The sequence below is a fragment of the Ovis canadensis genome, chromosome 5, assembly GCF_042477335.2.
Source record: "Ovis canadensis isolate MfBH-ARS-UI-01 breed Bighorn chromosome 5, ARS-UI_OviCan_v2, whole genome shotgun sequence".
NCBI classification, from domain to species: domain Eukaryota; kingdom Metazoa; phylum Chordata; class Mammalia; order Artiodactyla; family Bovidae; genus Ovis; species Ovis canadensis.
Window position 1 is genome coordinate 35,900,413 of NC_091249.1, and position 20,355 is coordinate 35,920,767.

Sequence of the window (20,355 nt, forward strand, 5' to 3'; positions counted from 1 at the left end):
GCCTCTGCTAGTCTCACATTTCTTTCCCCAGAAATCTACTCTTATTCTATAGTTTTTGACCCAAACAGTTTTATCTACATCAGCATCATAGTTATGATTTTTAATCAAACTGATTTAACTGGCCTAAGACAGTAACTTTTTACATTTGGGTGGATAAATCTCTAACTCTGGGAAAGTATAGAAATCAATCAGTATTAATAGTCACGTGCTATTAAATGTATCCGTAGTAACATTTTTATTATCGTACTTTATGCTCTATCTACTAAGATATTTGAAAGACAATAAAATTTGATATGCTAAATTTCCAAGTTTAATTTATTAAAACTTTTCAGAATTATAAATTTTAAAAAGATTTGTTTGCTCTACTGATAAATCTGCCTTGTTAACTGCTTGAAGTACCTGAGGGAATCAGAGAAAAGTCTGAAGGGTCTAAAGATATTAAATAATTAGGTATGAAAGCGCTGCAATATTTAGTCTTTCTTATTGGGCATTAAAACTCAATGACAATATACAGCACTGAACTTTTCATTGAGTTTTACAGATCAACTTTTTATTTTTTAAGGCAACCATCTTTAAAGAGAACTACAGAAATAGAGAGCCATGGGAATATGATCTTGGACAGGAAATGCCTATCTCTACCTTAAGATTAACACATTTCATCTAGTATCATTCCCTACAAGCATTTTTTAGCAAACATGTGCACTAAAAGCATTCATGAATATTAACAAATAGTAGTAATAAATGAAAATAGGTATCCTGCATGACTACTCTTCAAAGAAGAAATGGATGTCTTCCATCCATAAAGCACAGAAGAGTGTATTTTCTCATGCTGCCAGAAAATACTCCTTAATCAAAACCAAAGGAGGGCTGCTTTTTTGATTTCCTCATGGAAATCACGGCCTTTACAGTAACGACATAGAGCAACAGCTACAATAAAACCCAGGTGCTGTCAGTTCAGTTGCTCAGTAGTGTCTGACTCTCTGCGACACCATGAACCGCAGCACGCCAGGCCTCCCTGTCCATCACCAACTCCCGGAGTCCACCGAAACCCATGTCCATTGTGTCGGTGATGCCATCCAACCATCTCATGCTCTGTCGTTCCTATCTCCTCCTGCCCTCAATCTTCCCCAGCACTGGCGTCTTTCCAAATGAGCCAGCTCTCTGCATCAGGTGGCCAAAGTATTGGAGTTTCAGCTTCTACTAAGTCCCTCCAATGAATACCCAGGACTGATCTCCTTCAGGATGGACTGGTTGGATCTCCTTTCAGTCCAAGGGTCTCAAGAGTCTTCTCAACACCACAATTAAAAGCATCAATTCTTTGGCGCTCACCTTTCTTTATAGTTCAATTCTCACATCCATATATGACTTACTGGAAAAACCACAGCCTTGACTAGATGGACCTTTGTTGGCAAAGTAATGTCTCTGCTTTTTAATGTGCTATCTAGGTTGGTCATAACTTTCCTTCCAAGGAGTAAACGTCTTTTAATATCATAGCTGCAATCACCATCTGCAGTGATTTTGGAGCTCAGAAAAATACAGTCAGCCACTGTTTCCCCATCTATTTCCCATGAAGTGATGGGACCAGATGCCATGATCTTCGTTTTCTGAATGTTGAGCTTTAAGCCAACTTTTTCACTCTTCTCTTTCACTTTCATCAAGAGGCTTTTTCAGTTCCCCTTCACTTTCTGCCATAAGGGTGGTGTCATCTGCATATCTGAAATTACTGATATTTCTCCTGGCAATCTTGATTCCAGCTTGTGCTTCCTCCAGCCCAGCATTTCTCATGATGTACTCTGCATATAAGTTATATAAGCAGATTGACAATATACAGCCTTGATGTACTCCTTTTCCTATTTGGAACCAGTCTGTTTGTTGTTCCATGTCCAGTTCTCACTGTTGCTTCCTGACCTGCATACAGGTTTCTCAAGAGGCAGATCAGGTGGTCTGGTATTCCCATCTCTTTCAGAATTTTCCACAGTTTATTGTGATCCACACAGTCAAGGGCTTTGGCATAGTCAATAAAGCAGAAATAGATGTTTTTCTGGAACTCTCTTGCTTTTTCCACGATCCAGCAGATGTTGGCAATTTGATCTCTGGTTCCTCTGTCTTTTCTAAAACCAGCCTGAACATCAGGAAGTTCACGGTTCACGTATTGCTGAAGCCTGGCTTGGAGAATTTGAGCATTACTTTACTAGCATATGAGATGAGTGCAATTGTGCGGTAGTTGAAGCATTCTTTGGCATTGCCTTTCTTTGGGATTGGAATGAAAACTGACCTTTTCCAGTCCTGTGGCCACTGCTGAGTTTTCCAAATTTGCTGGCATATTGAGTGCAGCACTTTCACAGCATCATCTTTCAGGATTTGAAATAGCTCAACTGGAATTCCACACCTCCAATAGCTTTGTTCGTAGTGATGCTTTCTAAGGCCCACCTGCCTTCACATTCCAGGATGTCTGGCTCTAGGTGAGTGTGAGTGATCACCCCTTCGTGATTATCTGGGTTGTGAATATCTTTTTTGTACAGTTCTTCTGTGTATTCTTGCCACCTCTTCTTAATATTTTCTGCTTCTGTTAGGTCCATACCACTTCTGTCCTTTATTGAGCCCATCTTTGCATGAAATGTTCCCTTGGTATCTCTGATTTTCTTGAAGAGATCTCTAGTCTTTCCCATTCTGTTGTTTTCCTCTATTCCTTTGCACTGATCGCTAAGGAAGGCTTTCTTATCTCTCCTAGCTATTCACTGGAACTCTGCATTCAAATGGGTGTATCTTTCCTTTTCTCCCTTGCTTTTAGCGTCTCTCCTTTTCACAGCTATTTGTAAGGCCTCCCCAGACAGCCATTTTGCGTCTTTTATATTTCTTTCCCATGGGGATGGTCTTGCTCCCTGTCTCCTGTACAGTGTCACAAACCTCCGTCCATAGTTCATCAGGCACTCTTGTCTATCAGATCTAGCCCCTTAAATCTATTTCTCACTTCCACTGTATAATCACAAGGGATTTGATTTAGGTCATACCTGAATGGTCTAGTGGTTTACCCTACTTTCTTCATTTTAAGTCTGAATTTGGCAATAAGGGGTTCATGATCCGAGCCACAGTCAGCTCCCGGTCTTGTTTTTGCTGACTGTATAGAGCTTCTCCATCTTTGGCTGCAAAGGATATGATCAGTCTGATTCTGGTGTTGACCATCTGGTGATGCCCATGTGTAGAGTCTTCTCTTGCGATAAGGCTTATGATATATGTGGATGTTAGCTGCTAAGTGGTCCAACGCTGGGGCTACCAATTCTATTCACATAAGCATGGCATTGCGCCTCAGATGGCAGTTGTTTCTGGGTGCTTATACCTGGACCATTAACCAAAAAACCAGAGACTTAATATCAATTGCCATTTCCCAAAACTAAAAAAAATTAATCAGACTTTCAATAATATTTTCTAGCCGTAAATAAGGATAGATATTTTGGCTCTCATTGCCAAAACTGAAGAGCTGCTGCTGCTGCTAAGTCACTTCAGTCGTGTCCGACTCTGTGCGACCCCAAAGACAGCAGCCCCCGTCCCTGGGATTCTCCAGGCAAGAACATTGGAGTGGGTTGCCATTTCCTTCTCCAATGCGAAAGTGAAAAGTGAAAGTAAAGTCGCTCAGTTGTGTCCGACCCTCAGTGACGCCATGGACTGTAGCCTTCCAGGCTCCTCCGTCCATGGGATCTTCCAGGCAACCTAAGCTCCTTCTTGATTGATATTTGCAAGCTATAGGAGAAACTTGGAGCCATTCAGAGGCACTGTTTAAATGAATATACTATTCAACCTTCACAGCTTAATCATTTTCTATAAGGTACACATTTCTTCATTCTTTCACATTTGGTGAGCAAATTATTCCTCGTGTGTGTGTGTGTGTGTGTGTGTGTGTGTGATTCCTAAAACCACCTGACAGTTTCAAGTAGGCTAGTATCCTATAGCAAGATGCTATCACTCAGAATGAAAATTATAGGATGAGAAATCAGTCACATGAACAAAAAAATCAGAAAACCACAATTTAATATTAAACATGTATTTTCTTGATTTTTTTCACTCGGTAAAATTAATATAACATTTCCCTATCACTAACGAAAACATGCTATCATGATGCCTAATTAGATAATCACAAAAATTAACTTATTCAACATATATTTGTTGAGCTCCTATTATATGCTAGGCTCACATATTTAAAAAACAATATGTAAATATAAGTCAGCAAATTATAAAGTATAATAAACATATTTTTAATGCATACTAATAATTTACCAAAGATACGTTTAAAGACTATCAGAGATTAAAATGGAAACACAGGGTAAGTAGATAGAAATAACTGAACTTTTAATTTTGAGCAATTATGACATGGCAACAATCAACACTTTGAAATATGGCCCTTACAGAAGTTAAAACAGAATTTTAAAAACTTCTTAATAAAATGGAAGTAAATTGATCTCTTTAACATTTGATTTATAAAGAAAACCAAAAGGCTGGCTTCATGCTCAGCGGTGAACACTGCAGACGTTCCAATTAATGTAATGTTTTGTGAAACATCAGAGGCATTAAATTGATGAACAAGACAAGATGCTCATTGTAATCACAATGTTCTATGAGCTCCAGCCAATGCAGCTGGTAAGCAAACCACGTAAGATATAAAATCTGGAAAGGATAAAGCAAATTATGTTTCATTACAAATAAGGACTGCACTCCCAGAAAAGCTAAGTGTATCAGAAATTCTAAGTGAATTTAATTAACAGATGAAATTTATCGAAAAGTAATAATCTTCCTAATGTTAGCAATACACAGATAAATTTAAGCTGTAATAGCACACTAAAGAGACAGTAGAGCTGTGGTTAAGGACACAGACCTCAGAGTCAAGCAGATATGAGTTGAAATCTCAACTCTACTACTTCCTAGCTGAAGTCACCTAACGCCTTTAATTTTCTCAAGTGTAAAAATGAATGTAATTTATCAAACAGTTAAGACAATGCTGAAAAGTACACCAAGCCTGTCATTTAATGAAAGACATTATTATTTGTATTATCAATAATAGAAAGTTACGTGCCCCTTCCATAAATAAAAGAGGTATTACATTAAACATACACGAACATTTCTAAAATCTAAAAAAGTACAAAATTTCAAACTACAGCTGGCCCCAAGATTTGGAATAAATGATTGTCCTGTACGCTTCTCATGTCTTCTTACAAAAAAACCCAATAACAACATATTACTTTTTTAAAAAGTCAACCAAAACCCTGGTTCTGCACAACTATTTTACAGTTCCAAAGGAGTCAAGGGTTCAGCAAGCGTCTCCCCCAAAGAGCTAAATCAGTATGGATGATGGCTACTCCCTCTCCTCTAGGACTAAACCACAGTTAGGAACCTATTCACTAGGAGGGCTGTTCCGATACTGTCAGCCTCTTTCCGTCACATTAAGCTCCACCAGTAATGGTACAGATTACATATTTGTTTACCACCTTAACTCTTGTACTTAATACCTGAAAAAAATCAAAGAAAGGACTGCATTATCTGCCACCTTGCACACCTGTATCAGAGACTTGCCTAATTCACAATTCAAGTCTTAGCAAGTCCTTTGAGTTATCATTATATGGTAGAGAATACGTTATAACAAAGATGTATATGCTATGATGTGTATGTTCCAATATTTTGGCCACCTGATGTGAAGAACTGACTCACTGGAAAAGACCCTGATGCTGGGAAAGATCGAAGGCAGAAGAAGGGGACAACAGAGGATGAGATGGTTGGATGGCATCACCGACTCCATGGACATAAGTATGAGCAAGCTCCAGGAGTTGATGATGGTCAGAGAAGCCTGGCGTGTTGCAGTCAACAGGGTCACAAAGAGTCCAAACTGAACTGCACTGAACTGATGCTATAATGCTTTGGGACTTATTGGCGTATGTAACTGCATAAAGTCTAGGTATACCATCTGGAAAGGGAAATGGCAACCCACTCCAGTACTCTTGCCTGGAAAATTCCATGGACTGAGGAGCCTGGTAGGCTACAGTCCATGGAGTCACAAAGAGTCAGACACGACTGAGCAACTTCACTTATACTATCTTTAGGGAAGAATTGCTTCAGCATCTCAACAAAGGTGATCAGCGTGTGTTTCTGCTCTCTCTTCCTTCCCTGTTGGCTTCTTACTCAACTGACTTTCCTTTTATGGTTGGAAGATAGCTGCCGGGCTGAAATTCAGCAGGAAAAAAGGGACCTTGATCCCAGTATTTCTAGCAAATGTCCGAAGATCATTCTGACTGATTTCGATCATGTCTGCCACGACTGCCAGAAGTTAAGACATGTTTTATTCCTACATGAAATAAAGTACTGTGGTGATCTGAACTTATTCTACTAAATAATGACATTACTGAATTAAAAATAATGGTTCAAGCACATTATTCAACTTTCCCTATCTTCTTAAAAAGTTATTACCCCCCATTTAATCACAGAACAACAATAAAAAAGTAAATTCTTCCCTGAATATAAATCATTTTGAAGGATTCAGAATATATTGGCAGACTACAACAAAGGTTTATGATATTCCTTAACAAAGCTGAAATCAAAACTAGATTTTCAGGGAGAAAACAAGGTTCTTATTTCACTTTTTCAAGATTATAATAGCAGAATCTAAAGAAAACAACTACATGGATATCTTGAGTTAGAGGAGGAGGAAAGGAGGTTTTAATGAGTTTTAAAATAGAATCATCTTGGGGCTTCCCTGGGTCCAGTGGTTAAAACTCCACTTCCACTGCAGGAGACACGTTTGTTCCCTAGTTGGGGAACTGAGATCCTGCCTGCCACCAGAAGCAGCCAAAAAATTAAAAAATAAAATAAATAAATTTAAAATAGAATCAGTTAAATACTCCATCCTGTGACTCAAGGCTCCTCAAAGACACTAGATCATCATCAACCCTCCTTCCTCAATCCCTGTGCACAAAAACAGAACAGAGATGCACACATCACGAAGTCTTTTTGTCAATGTGCATTGCAAAGCCAAATGCAAATTATTCCTCATTTATGAAGTTCTTACTATGTCTCATTCCTATAACTAGCACAGAAAACAGAAGGTAAAGGATTCCATCTCTACTGACAGAGAAGATCGCAAAACCCTGGTGGCTCAGATGGTGAAGCTTCTGTCTACAATGTGGGAGACCTGGGTTCAATCCCTGGGTCGGGAAGATTCCCTGGAGAAGGAAATGGCAACCCACTGCAGTACTCTTGCCTAGAAAATCCCATGGATGGAGGAGCCTGGTGCAGGCTACTGTCCATGGGGTTGCAAAGGGTCGGACATGACTGAGCGACCTCACCTCTTCACCTCATGGGATTAAAAGCCAATTTCCAAACATATAAGAGAGGAGCTGATTTTCATGGCAAAGTTGAATAAAAACAAACAGCAAATTGAGTAGAACTAACCACTTGGAAATGTGTTACACACAAGTCATCTTAAATCATAAGCCAAACTTCACTAGAGGAAAGCAGTGTGGTTAAAGAAACGTGCATAAAAAGAACATAATGATTTAAATCTATGAACTGACTTTCCAAATTCTCTACTGTTCAAATAATTTAGTTCAGTTAAATGTACAATGATGACTTTTTTAAGAAGACATAAATGTGTCACACACATCAGGGACATAAACACAGTCCTTGACATCACAGAGTGTGTAATGTGCTACAAAGGCAATACACACAAACATTACTAGACAGTTCAGAACATAATGACGTATAAATGCCAGTGCGTAAAAACAAAGAGGAGAATCAGTGAACTGGGATGATTTCCACAGCAAGTAACAGAAAATCTAAAAGCACAACTGCTTAAACAGTAAGACAGTTTCCTTTACCACATAATAAAGGAGTCTACTGTGAAGAGTACTGAATGTGAAGGAATAGTGAACGTGGCCCAGTGCTGCTGCTAAGTCGCTTCAGTCGTGTCCGACTCTGTGCGACCCCATAGACAGCAGCCCACCAGGCTCCCCAGTCCCTGGGATTCTCCAGGCAAGAACACTCGAGTGGGTTGCCATTTCCTTCTCCAATGCAGGAAAGTGAAACGTGAAAGGGAAGTCGCTCAGTCGTGCCGACTTCGCGACCCCATGGACTGCAGCCTCCCAGGCTCCTCCGTCCATGGGATTTTCCAGGCGAGAGTACTGGAGTGGGGTGCCACTGCCTTCTCCGGTGGCCCGGTTCTACTTCTCTGTAATTCTCCTAACTCTGCCCTCCTTTAGGTAAGGGGATAACCCTTCAGGCTGGCAGCACAAGAGCTGCAACAGTTCCAGATGCCACATTCAAACAAAACAAACTCTGGAGGAGGGACCACTTCTTTTCCTCTTTCTCAAAAGCAAGAAAACCTTTCCCAATAGCTTCTCTCTGACTTTCCTTTTATTTCCAAAACTGGATCTCATGCCCAGTCCTTTGGAACAATCACTTCCAAAGGCAATGAGACCTACGTAAGGAAGATTAGACTGGATGCTGTAACTATGAGGACCATCTCTTTAAAGATGGCTGAATATATCAAGGAAGACAAGCCTTGGAAGATGGTATGATTTGGACTGGTGACAAAAAAAAAATGACAGAAAATACATAGGCAAAGGAAGGGATGTGTCTAACTGAAGAAGAAAGTCGAATTGCAAACATACATTAAACATACTGTTAGCAGTAAAGAATTCTCTGAAACCATGCTGGAGTCATTCTCTGTAACACAAAGACTAGCTTACTATTCGACAGTCAGTAAACGCTAAGCATGCACGAGGAGCAGCGCTCTCTTTATGGGAAGGATTTAGATTAATCACCAGTGGGGACAGTCAGACTCACCACTCACTCCTTTCAAAAGAGCTCTCTCTGGGTTGAGAACATTCCGTATTATGCATACAGATGACTGCAGACTCACTGTCAGTGGGAGTTGTTCCTTGATGGTTTCTGTTCATTTGGGTTCGAGGTTTTACTCAAAAATCCACACACTCACAGCTGGTCCTATCTGCAAATGAAAGCATGCAATTAGGAGGCAAAAAGCTGCCGGGAGCAATTCCTTCCTCCCCCACCCACCTATGATTAACTGATCCACGTGAAAACTGAATTTAAACACCAGATTCACTAAGTCCAATGTTCGAACTAAGCAACTTATACTTCAAAGGGTGTAACGTGCTTATTACAGTTACCACCCTTTCCCATCATGTAAATTTACTGTAGTGTCCACAATATACCAGGTGGAACTCTCGTGTGCCGGGTGGAATCCAATACACATTTGTGTTTGGTGGCAGCACACAGGGTTGGCTTACATAGGGGGCTAAAGGAGAGCTGCCGACACTTAGAAGACTTCACATAAAAATCAAATTATCTGATCTCTCTTGGAGGGAAAAAGAAAAAAACCCAGAAGATCTGGCAATATTGGGCCCACTTTCCCACCTGGTAATAATCTGTTGGAGCTGATCAGCAGCTAATCTTTCAGATGGGACATGGGTTTTGCAGTTCTCCATACATGTCATCCGGAGAAGGCAATGGCACCCCACTCCAGTACTCTTGCCTGGAAAATCCCATGGACAGAGGAGCCTGGTAGGCTGCAGTCCATGGGGTCGCTAAGAGTCGGACACGACTGAGCGACTTCACTTTCACGTTTCACTTTCATGCGTTGGAGAAGGAAATGGCAACCCACTCCAGTGTTCTTGCCTGGAGAATCCCAGGGACGGGGGAGCCTGGTGGGCTGCCGTCTGTGGGGTCGCACAGAGTCGGACACGACTGAAGCGACTTAGCAGCAGCAGCATACATGTCATCACTCTCTTCTATCATAATCCAGCTCACGGTTATCTGTCTGGAGTCTGCTAGCATCTGAACTTGCAAACTCTGCTATATATTTATAATAGCTCATGGGAAATATTTATTACTATCAAAGCCAAATCTGTTTTTCTGCCTTGTGGATACAATACAGCATAAGAATAACCACGTTGGCTCGGGAGTCAGAGGTCGCTAGGTTTGAGATCTAATGCTGCAAAGTAACTATTTATGTGATCTCAGGTCTGTTTTTAACCTAAAGTATATACTTCTTCATTTATAGTCCTCCAAATAAACATATAAGCACTTAAAACAGTCAACAAACAACAGGTCTAAAATCCAACATGTCCAGGCTGCACTGGTAACCCCAAATCCACTGCTTTCTGACAGTCTTTCTCATTTCAGTAAACTGGCCTGGAATCCTTGCAGTTTCAGTTCCAGACGCAAACCTCAAAGTCTTTATCGTATACTCTCCCTCATCCTCCCAAAAATCATCAAAATGGTTGATTCTCTAGATATATAATTTGAACAGATTCTAAGAGTCTCATAAAAACCATAAAAACAAACAGCAATTCCTCCCTCAGAATCAGTTACCTTCTTGAAATTGCCTATAAATTCAACTATTTAAATAATGATAGCTTGAAATTTCAAGGTCCCATATTGTAAGGAATATTTAGTATTCCATAAAAAGAAAATACTGGGGATGTTACAAATCAAAGTGACACATTACATTTTATAAGCTTATAGTGAAATGAAGTCGCTCAGTCGTGTCTGACTCTTTGTGACCCTATGAACTGTAGCCTACCAGGCTCCTCTGTCCATGGAATTTTCCAGGCAAGAGTTCTGGAGTGGGTTGCCATTTCCTTCTCTAGGGGATCTTCCCAACCCAGGGATCGAACCCAGGTCTCCCGCACTGCAGGCAGATGCTTTACCATCTGAGCCACCAGGGAAGCTAAGCTGACAATAAGATGGGTCATTATGCTTAATTTGAATAATTAAGAAAATAGAAAGATGACCAGAACTAATGGAATGAGTTTAGGAAGGTTACGGGATACAAAATCAATACTCAAAAATCAATTCTTTTCTATAGAACATTTGTTCACTTACTCTATATCCCAGCCATTACACTCCTAGGTATTTATCTAAGAAAAAGTGTACATCTACAAAGCAGCTTTATTTTTAAGAGCCAAAAACTAGAAACAACTCATCTTTCCACCAACAGATGAGTACATAAACAAAATATAAAGACATTCAATTCAGTACTACTTGCAGTAAAAAATATTATACATTCACTGACATGAATGGATCTCAAAATTATTACGCTGAGAAGCCAAGAGTATACAGTATAGAATCCATTTATATAAAATTCCAGAACCACAAGTGACAGAAAGCAGTTCAGCTGACTGCCTGGAAACAGGCAGGGTATGTGGCCAAGAGAAGAGGAAAGGCCTACAAACAGCTTTTGCTGGAGATGTTTTTATTACATTGAGTGTGGTGATAGTTTCATGGGGCGGGGGGCGGGGGGGGGGAGGTGTGTGGGTGTGTATAAATTAACCAAATGGCATACTTTCAATATATGTAATTAATTTTAAGATAAATTAATTCATTGCAAGTCAGTAATCGGTAGCAGGACTGATTAATATGAAAAATAGAACCCTTTTAATGCATTAAGTTTGAAAACCATGGCCACATGTACACCTGAAGCTAACACAACATTGTTAATCAACTACACTCCAATACAAAACTTTAAAAACTTTTCAGAAAAACTAAAAAGAAAGAAAATTATGGTCACAATCTCTCTTTAGAAATAACTCTTTCAGAAGTTATATGTATATATATTTCATGCATGTAAATCAATTAAGTTAGAACACACCCTCACACTGAACATAAAAAAAAACTCAAAATGACTTAGAAACTTAAATATAAAACACCAAAAACTTCTAGAGAAGAGAGGCAACACATTCTCTGACATAAATCATACCAATATTCTCTTAGGTCAGTCTCCCACGGCAATAGAAATAAAAGCAAACTAAATAAGCAAGACCTAATCAAGTTTATAAGCTTTTGCATAGCGTAAACAAAAGACAATCTACAAACTGGGAGAAAATATTTGCAAATGATGTGACCGTTGAGGGCTTAATTTCCAAAATATATAAACAGCTCATACAACTCAACAACAACAAAAAACAAACAACTCAATAAAAAAAGAACAGATCTAAACAGACATTTCTCCAAAGACATACAGATGGCCAACAGGCACATGAAAAGATGCTCAACATTGCTAATTATTAGAGAAATGCAAACCAAAATTACAATGAGATTTCACTTCGCACCAGTCAGAATGGCCATCGTCAAAAATTCTACCATTAAAAGATGTTGGCAAGGGTGTTGAGAAGAGGGAACCTTACTACACTTTTGGTAACAATGTAAATTAGTGCAGTCACTATGAAAAACAGTACAGAGGTTCCTAGAAAAACTAAAAACAGAACTACCATGTGATCCAGCAATCCCATTCCTGAGCATATATCCAGGCCCCTATATTCACAGCAGCACTACTCACAACAGCCAAGACGCTGCCGCAGTATAATGTCCACTGACAGGTGAGCAGATAGAGAAGACGTGGTAATGCATATGCAATGGAGTATTACTTGGCCATAAAAAGAACTATGTCATATGCAGCAACACGGACGGACCCGGAGATTATCATACTAAGCAAAGTCAGTCACAGGAACACAAATACCACCTGATATCACTTATATGTGGAACCCAAAATACACGTGAACATACCGAAGAAACAAACAGACTCAGAGTCACAGAGGACAGACTAGTGGTTACCAAGGGGGAGGAGGGATGGGAGAGGGAAGGACTGGGAGCTCGGATCAGCAGACACCAACTGTCATACACAGAATGAATAAACAAGGTCCTACTGCACAGCACATGGAGCGACATTCAATGTCCTGTCGTAATTCCATTATGACAAGTCGTAATGGAAAAGAATACGAAGAAGTACATATGTGTAGCTGAACCACTCTGACGTACAGCAGAAATTAACACAACACTGTAAATCAACTACACTTCAATAAGAAAATAGATCCTGGAGTCAAACTGCCAAAGTTTGAGTTCTGGCTTTGCCACTTATTAGATATGTTGAGTTTTGGCAAGTTATTCACCATGCCTCACTTTGCTAAACTGTAAAATAGGGTATAATTCATAAGGCAATTTTGCAGTCTCAATTAGGTTAATACATGTAAAGTGCTTGAAACATGGTCTGGCATAAAGTAAGCCCTCAGGAATGTGGACATCAGAGGGGAACAGGGTTTAACACATGATACAACATTACGAGAGTAATTTTCCCAGCAAGTCACAGGACATTTTTAAATACATATACGGATTTGCAGCAACTGCAGTATGATGTAGTGTTTGATAAGAATTTACCTGTATTTTGTTTATGGTTAGTATTAAGCCATTTCATTATTTTCCATTTTGACTGCCATAGAGAACTGCAGCAAAATATTTTACTTTCATGACAGTTTCATCAACTATAAATGAGGACAAGGCCACTTCAGAGAATTCTTGTAAGAATGAAATAACACGTATCAAGTGTTTACACGCTTGGCACATGGTACCTACAAACTGATACTATCTCATTATGCTATTATTGTATACAGGTCCATATATATAATACGTATATACTGTGTGAGCACATTACAACTAGAGCATTACTAACTGTCCATCCACTCCTTATTTGCTTAGATTGTCCCAGTTTGCACAGGTTTTCACAAAGTAATTATTAAAAGCCACTCCCCTTTCTATCACAGTATGTCCCAGTTTAAGATGATAAACTATCTCAGTACGTCCCAGTTTAGATGATACATTATATGATCACCCTAATATGTAACTAAAATACTTTCAACATTTTCCCTCTATCTAGATCTTCATCCTCTTAATGTGCCCTTATTCCCTTTTTAGGGACACTAGCTCTTTGCTATTCAAAGCACCATCCACTTTCCACACACAAATACGCACACACTCACGTACTCACCCAGGCTCTCATCTCCTTATCCAAGTGACTGGTGACCTCAGTGCTTCAAGTCCCGCTCCCTCTCTGGTCTCATACACCTCAGCAAGGTCACACTTCCCGAAACCAATCTTTCTGAAATCCCTATCTGTTCTTCTGATTTGAATTCCAGATCCAAACTTGGGGAGCTGGGATTTCCCTGGCCATCCAGTGGTTAGTACTCTGTGCTTCCACTGCAGCGGTGGCGGTTCAGTCTCTGGTCAGGGGAGTTAAGAACCCACATGCCAAGCTGCACGGCCAAAAAAAATTTTTTTAATTAAAAAATAAATAAATAAAACCTCAATGAAACTAAGCCACGCCCGCGGGGCAACCCAAGACGGGCGGGTCATGGTGCAGAGGTCTGACAGAATGTGGTCCACTGGAGAAGGGAATGGCAAACCACTTCAGTATTCTTGCCTTGAGAACCCCATGAACAGTATGAAAAGGCAAAATAATAGGATACTGAAAGAGGAACTCCCCAGGTCAGTAGGTGCCCAACGCGCTACTGGATATCAGTGGAGAGGGAGCCGCGTGCTGCGATTCATGGGGTCACAAAGAGTCAGACACGACTGAGCGACTGAACTGAAGAACCTAAAAACACCACCGAAGTATTAAAACTTTAGCGCTCTTTAGGGATATCTGCATTTTAACTCCTAGAGAGATGATACCTTAATCCAAAGAAGAGAATGTTTAATAACATGAATTTCAGTTACTGTGACAGGTGAGTAGGGAAGATCATTTGAGGACCATTTTCTTTCCACAAATCAAAAAATTTAGGTGGGTTTCTACGAAATACATATGTCGTAAGCCTGGATTTCCTCCTTCTTTGCAGGTTCCCAAATAATCCAAAGACACCAAAGGCTGCAGCTCAAATACTAGACAACAGTTCTTGACGGCTGTGTCCAGGGCCCTCCTTTCATGCTACAAACACTCCCCTGGTCATTTCAGTCACCCGTGAGTTCAACTACTATTTAGATACTGATGCAAGTCCCATCTCCAGCACAGAGCTCTGCAGCCTCACATGCCCAGCTGCGTCCAGCACTTCAGCCCTGCCTCTAGCTTCACTGAGCTTCCTCCCCGCCAGCTCTATTGCATTCCCACTCAGCTCCCTCATCTACCCAGTTCCCCACACCAAAAACAAGGGTATTTATTATCCTTGCCTCCTGCCCTTCATTCTCTCCCTCCACAGCCAAGTCACCAAATTCTCTCAACAGTTTTTCTAACCTGTTTCTTCTCAACCCCAAAGCCACTAGTCAAGGTCTGGGCACCACCACTATGTCTGAAAAGTTCCATAATAATTGCGAACTGATCTCCTGGTTGCCTGTCTTGGTCCCTCCAATTCATTCCCATTTCAGCTAGAATGATCCTTCTAAAATCAATGGCTGATTGTGTTTTCTCCCTACTTTAATACACCCTTTAATGACTCCCCATTATCCTTAAGAACAATTCAGTTCTTTAATATGATTTCCAAGAGCCTTTATGATTTGGTCCCCATTTTGGTCTTCAACCTCATTTACTGCCTCTTCAGTATTCAACCATTCTCAATTTCTCTTTGCTTCTCAAAAACACTAGGCTCACTCTCTCTCTTGCTCGCTTCTGGAGCATCATATTTGCTGACCACCTCTGCAGGACATACTCTTCAGGACTTGACATGGCCATCACTTCCTTTAGGAAGCCTTCTCCAACCCTCCAAACCTATGATGGGCACTCTTCCCATGTATCCTGTGGGCACTTACACTGCAGAGTTTATCAGTTCTGGCTGTACCTACAAACCGGGAAAGGAGGTGTTACTTAGGCCCAGAATTTCTGATATAGAAGTTCGAGAATATGCCATCCTGTTTTGGGTGCCCCATCTTCAGAGACATTAACAAACTAGAATGCATCCAAAGAAGAGAAAGCAGGATTGTGCAGAGTCTGAAAGCTGTGTCACGTAAGAGAGTTAGCCTAGCAAAAAGCACAGGGAAAGATACGACAGCCTTCAAATAATCGTGGGTCTTAGTATACAGCATGTGAAAAGAGAAAAAAAAGACTTACTGTGGGTTGACTGTCAAAGAAGATGAATCAAGAGCCATTAACGTACAAGTTTCAGAGAGGCCTCCAAAAGATACTGGGTTGTCTAGAGAAGTAGTGAATTCACAGTCACTAGAAATTTTATAGATCAGGGACACTAAAAATATTCCTACAGGTCAGACTAGACAGTATCTAAAGACCAAATGAATCCTCAAGATTTTAAGACACCTAAATTCATAAAATATTTAGAACATGACTAGGTAGCAACTGAATTAAACTACATTACTTAGCCCTCCCAAATAAGAGTAACTTTCTAAGATGTGAGATTTAACTGCCTGTTTCATAAAAAAAAAAAAAATCAGAGGAATTATTAATCATAAAAATAACTAAATACATTGTTTTTAAATGAACTCTTTAAAGGGAAAAAATGAGACATTTTCAATTACAATGAAAGAAAGGAGAGTCTCCTTTCTCTTTTGACTCTGTGAAAAAAAAAAGAGACACCGAAACGCCAATCTGTCAATCTGTTTATATACAACACATTTCTCCAAGGGTAAAACAGCATCTAAAAAGGCTTATTTGGGACATACTAACTTTTAAGAAGATTTTGGAGGCTAACAAGTATTTGGTTTCTGATTTATACATGGGAAAGAGGAAAAAGGCAAGGGAGAATTTTAAAAGGCTTCCTAATGTTTCACAGAAGTGTAATGGCTATGGGCACAAGAAAAACTACTAAGAATGGGGGGGGAGGGGGTTTGTCCTTTCTGAAAAGGAAGCCATTTTTGCATGAGTGAGAATAAAAACGCAAAAAAAGAATATAAGGTATTTATCCTCATGGTATGACTTAAGAAAAAAGAGCACATAAAATGTCTAAGTTAGTAACTCACTGTCATGTTTAACGCATTACTACTTATAATCTCTATACTCTCCTTTTACCACATAGGAAAAAAAAATTTATTTTCATTAAAACGTCAGCTTCAATAAATATGTTGCACTCTTACGCATGATGAGATTTTTTTTTCCTCTCCACGAGAACAACTTTACAGTAAGAGTAAAATAAACTGTAAAACATTATCTTTCTGTACAACTTTCCAAAACACTTCTGCATATAAGACAGGCTGTAACACGGAAGCAACCTACACTGGGAAAGACTGCTGTGGGCTGAATTTTGTCCCATTCTCTGTCTAAGCCCACCCCTCCCACCTCAAATATGTTGAAGTCCTAACCCCCAGTACCTCTGAATGTGACCTTATGTGGAAACAGGGTTGTTAGTGATGTAATACTGGAGTAGGGTGGGCCCCTAAATCCAATATGATCAGTGTCATTATGAGAAGTTGGCCTTGTGAAGAAAAACACCAACGGAAAAACCACACGCTGACATCAGAGGTTGAATTATGCAACTGCAAGCCTGGGGAATACCAAAGATTGCCAGCAACCCACCAGAGGTTAGGGCAAGGCAAGGAAGGGCTCTCCGACAGGTTTCAGGAGAAACGTGGCCCAGCAGACACCTTCATTTTTGACCTCCAGCCTCCACAATGGTGAGAGAACAAGTTTCTGTGATACTTCACTGTGGAAACTCCAGGAAATAAATATAGCTTCCATTGATTAGAAGAGTGAAAAAGTCAAGAGAAAGCTCAATGTTACAGTCATAATCACTGTGACTCATCAGCCAGCTAAAACAGGACGTGGCCTTCCTTTCGAACAGTCACCGCCAACAAGGCCTCCAGTCATCACAGAAGTGAACGCACGTCCCTATTCACTATCCCATTTACTCATCATCTAGGAGAGATGGCTATCTAGGCCACTAGGTTTTACAAATGTGTGTGTTTTTCCATCGTCTTCTATTTGGACAGTTTTCCACGTACTTATATCTGAATCGCTTATTTTGACTAGACGGTACAAATACATAGTAAAATGGGATAGAACATGTTTCACCCTTATTCTCCTGCCCACAGAACACCCTTCGTTCCAAAGATGACCATTAATCGGTTATGTATCTTTCCTCTGAGATTCCCTTCATTCGGAAAAATGTATCGTGAACCTGAGAGACATCAGGGTAACCTACTCCGCGTGTTATTCTGCACCTTGTTCTGACTGCCTCGTGCACGTGGCGATCGTCCTGTGTGTGGAGGACTTATTTGCCGCGCAGTACTCCACTCTACAGATGCACCACACGTGCAACCAATGTCACAGGGATGGCTATCTAGATTGCCGCCAGTGTTTCCAACAGTAATCCAAATGATGCCATCTCTGTTATCTTTCCACTGAGCCCTTTCTTTGCTAGCCTATTTAAAATGGCATTCCCTACTCCCTAGCCTGGCCCTCCTTATCTTGCTCCCATGCTTTCCTTTTTCTTCACAGTGCTTTCAGTTTTGTTTGGCACTGTAAATGCATTATATATAATGTATGTATTAAATACAACTCACTTATTTTCATCACCCCCCAGAATGTAGGGTCTTATGAAGAGACATATTTTTATTATAGTTTGCAGCTGAACACCTAATACCTGAGTGACTCCCACACAGCTAAAGCAGTTAGTGTTTACTGAATAACTGAATGTTTTATTTAAGCCCACATAAGAAAAACACAGTGCTCACTTAGGGAGCACATATACCAAAAAAAAAACACTATGTAACTAAAAACTACATCTTCCTTTCAAGGCAAAATAAGCCACAGTTTCCAAACGCATCAGTAACTTGTCCTCTTTATCGTGTATTAATTTTCCATCGTGTCAAATGAAGCTGTCACATTTCAGTTTGACTCAGATTCGACACACCCTGTGAACTTAACTGAGCCCATCTGACCAAGGATGCTTTCTGCCCCTTCAGAACATTAACCCAAATAACAGGCGCTCAACTGAGTCTGCCTCGCTACATGCCGCGGCCCTCCTGTACTGACACCATCATCAGCATGCAGTTTCTTCCACCAGCTGTGCCTTCTCAGAGAGTGACTCAGTATGGCGCTATTTCTGGTAAGTGCAGAGGGGGCTGAAATCTCAACTCATCCTGAGAAAGTCAGAACATCTTTAATTTGTCCCAATTGCCCAATAAGGAATGAAGATGTGATAAGTCGCATCATTGTCTTGCAGAGAAGCACACGAGGGCCTAAAAGTACAACAAATTGTTCATTGAGAACTGAAAATTGTGGGGGCCAGGGGGAGACTTTTAACAAAAATAACAACAAACAGAAAATAGATTCTTAGCCATTTTTAGATTAAAATCTGACAAACCTGCTGCTTGTACTATAAAACTCTCTAAAGGTTCAACTGTCCAATATACAACTTTATAGGTATATATATAATTATTATTTACTACGAAGACCTCCATTTGAAAGAAGACCAGCAACCAATAGTTTATTTCAAGAGAATGCAGCAGACTGGTTTCCTAACAACTTTAATTCCACACATTTCTGCACAAATACAACCAATCATGTCTGCAACCAAGAGCCAAGTAACCCCTAAATCTAGCAAAGCAATCATTAGGAAGGTTCATGGGTATTGGGTCATGTTTATTACAACAGCAGCACTTTGAAAAGTTCTTTATGCTTAAGAGCAGAAGGGAAAACATGATATAAGAAACTGCAAGGTAACTTAGATGTAAACGACAATCTTGATCTTATATGCATTCTGAAAATTGGATTTCTGAAAAATAATTCACATATTTTTGAAAACAATTATGGCCACATAACAATAACTTAGAGACTTTTTTGATGAGAAAAAGGAGTGTTACTGGATTGCTTATGAAGGCTTTCCCAACACCCAAAAGTTTTTATGCTGATACATTTCCATCTAATATGTTTAAGGTTTTCTTTTTTTATACTCATCTCTGGAAAATCAAAAATTCATCCTGCTGTCCCGTATGAGATAGAGATCCAGTTTCTTTTCTTCTTCTCCTAATTTTTCTATTTTAGCAATCTCTTCCATGAGGTTCTGATTACCATGTTCACTGCTCCATCAGTTCAGTTCAGTCACTCAGTTGTGTCCGACTCTTTGCGACCCCATGAACTGCAGCACACCAGGCCTCCCTGTCCATCACCAACTCCCGGAGTTCACTCAGACTCACGTCCATCGTGATGCCATCCAGCCATCTCATTCTCTGTCGTCACCTTCTCCTCCTGCCCCCAATCCCTCCCAGCATCAGAGTCTTTTCCAATGAGTCAACTCTTTGCATGAGGTGGCCAAAGTACTGGAGTTTCAGCTTTAGCATCATTCCTTCCAAAGAAATCCCAGGGCTGATCTCCTTCAGAATGGACTGGTTGGATCTCCTTGCAGTCCAAGGGACTCTCAAGAGTCTTCTCCAACACCACAGTTCAAAAGCATCAATTCTTCGGTGCTCAGCTTTCTTCACAGTCCAATTCTCACATCCATACCACAGGAAATGACCACATGACCACAGGAAAAACCATAGCCTTGACTAGACGGACCTTTGTTGGGAAAGTAATGCTCCATGAACTACTATAAAGACTATTCTATCTCACCATAAAGGTCAATTATAAATTTGTCAAAGCTTTCA

The 20,355-nt window shown here is 40.2% G+C and overlaps 1 protein-coding gene across 16 annotated transcripts in view; it reads right to left on the reverse strand.

The window, feature by feature from the left end:
* CDC42SE2 (CDC42 small effector 2) overlaps positions 1-20,355 on the reverse strand; it is a 142,341-nt gene that overhangs the window by 102,197 nt on the left and 19,789 nt on the right. For 7 of the 16 annotated variants that reach the window (XM_069591609.1, XM_069591611.1, XM_069591606.1 and 4 more), the window contains one exon: positions 8,824-8,986. The exons of 3 other annotated variants lie outside the window; for them this stretch is intronic. The gene's annotated coding sequence lies outside the window, so the exon portion shown is untranslated. The remainder of the gene's footprint in view (positions 1-8,823; positions 8,987-20,355) is intronic. 6 more of the 16 variants (XM_069591619.1, XM_069591620.1, XM_069591615.1 and 3 more) reach the window with 1 other exon arrangement.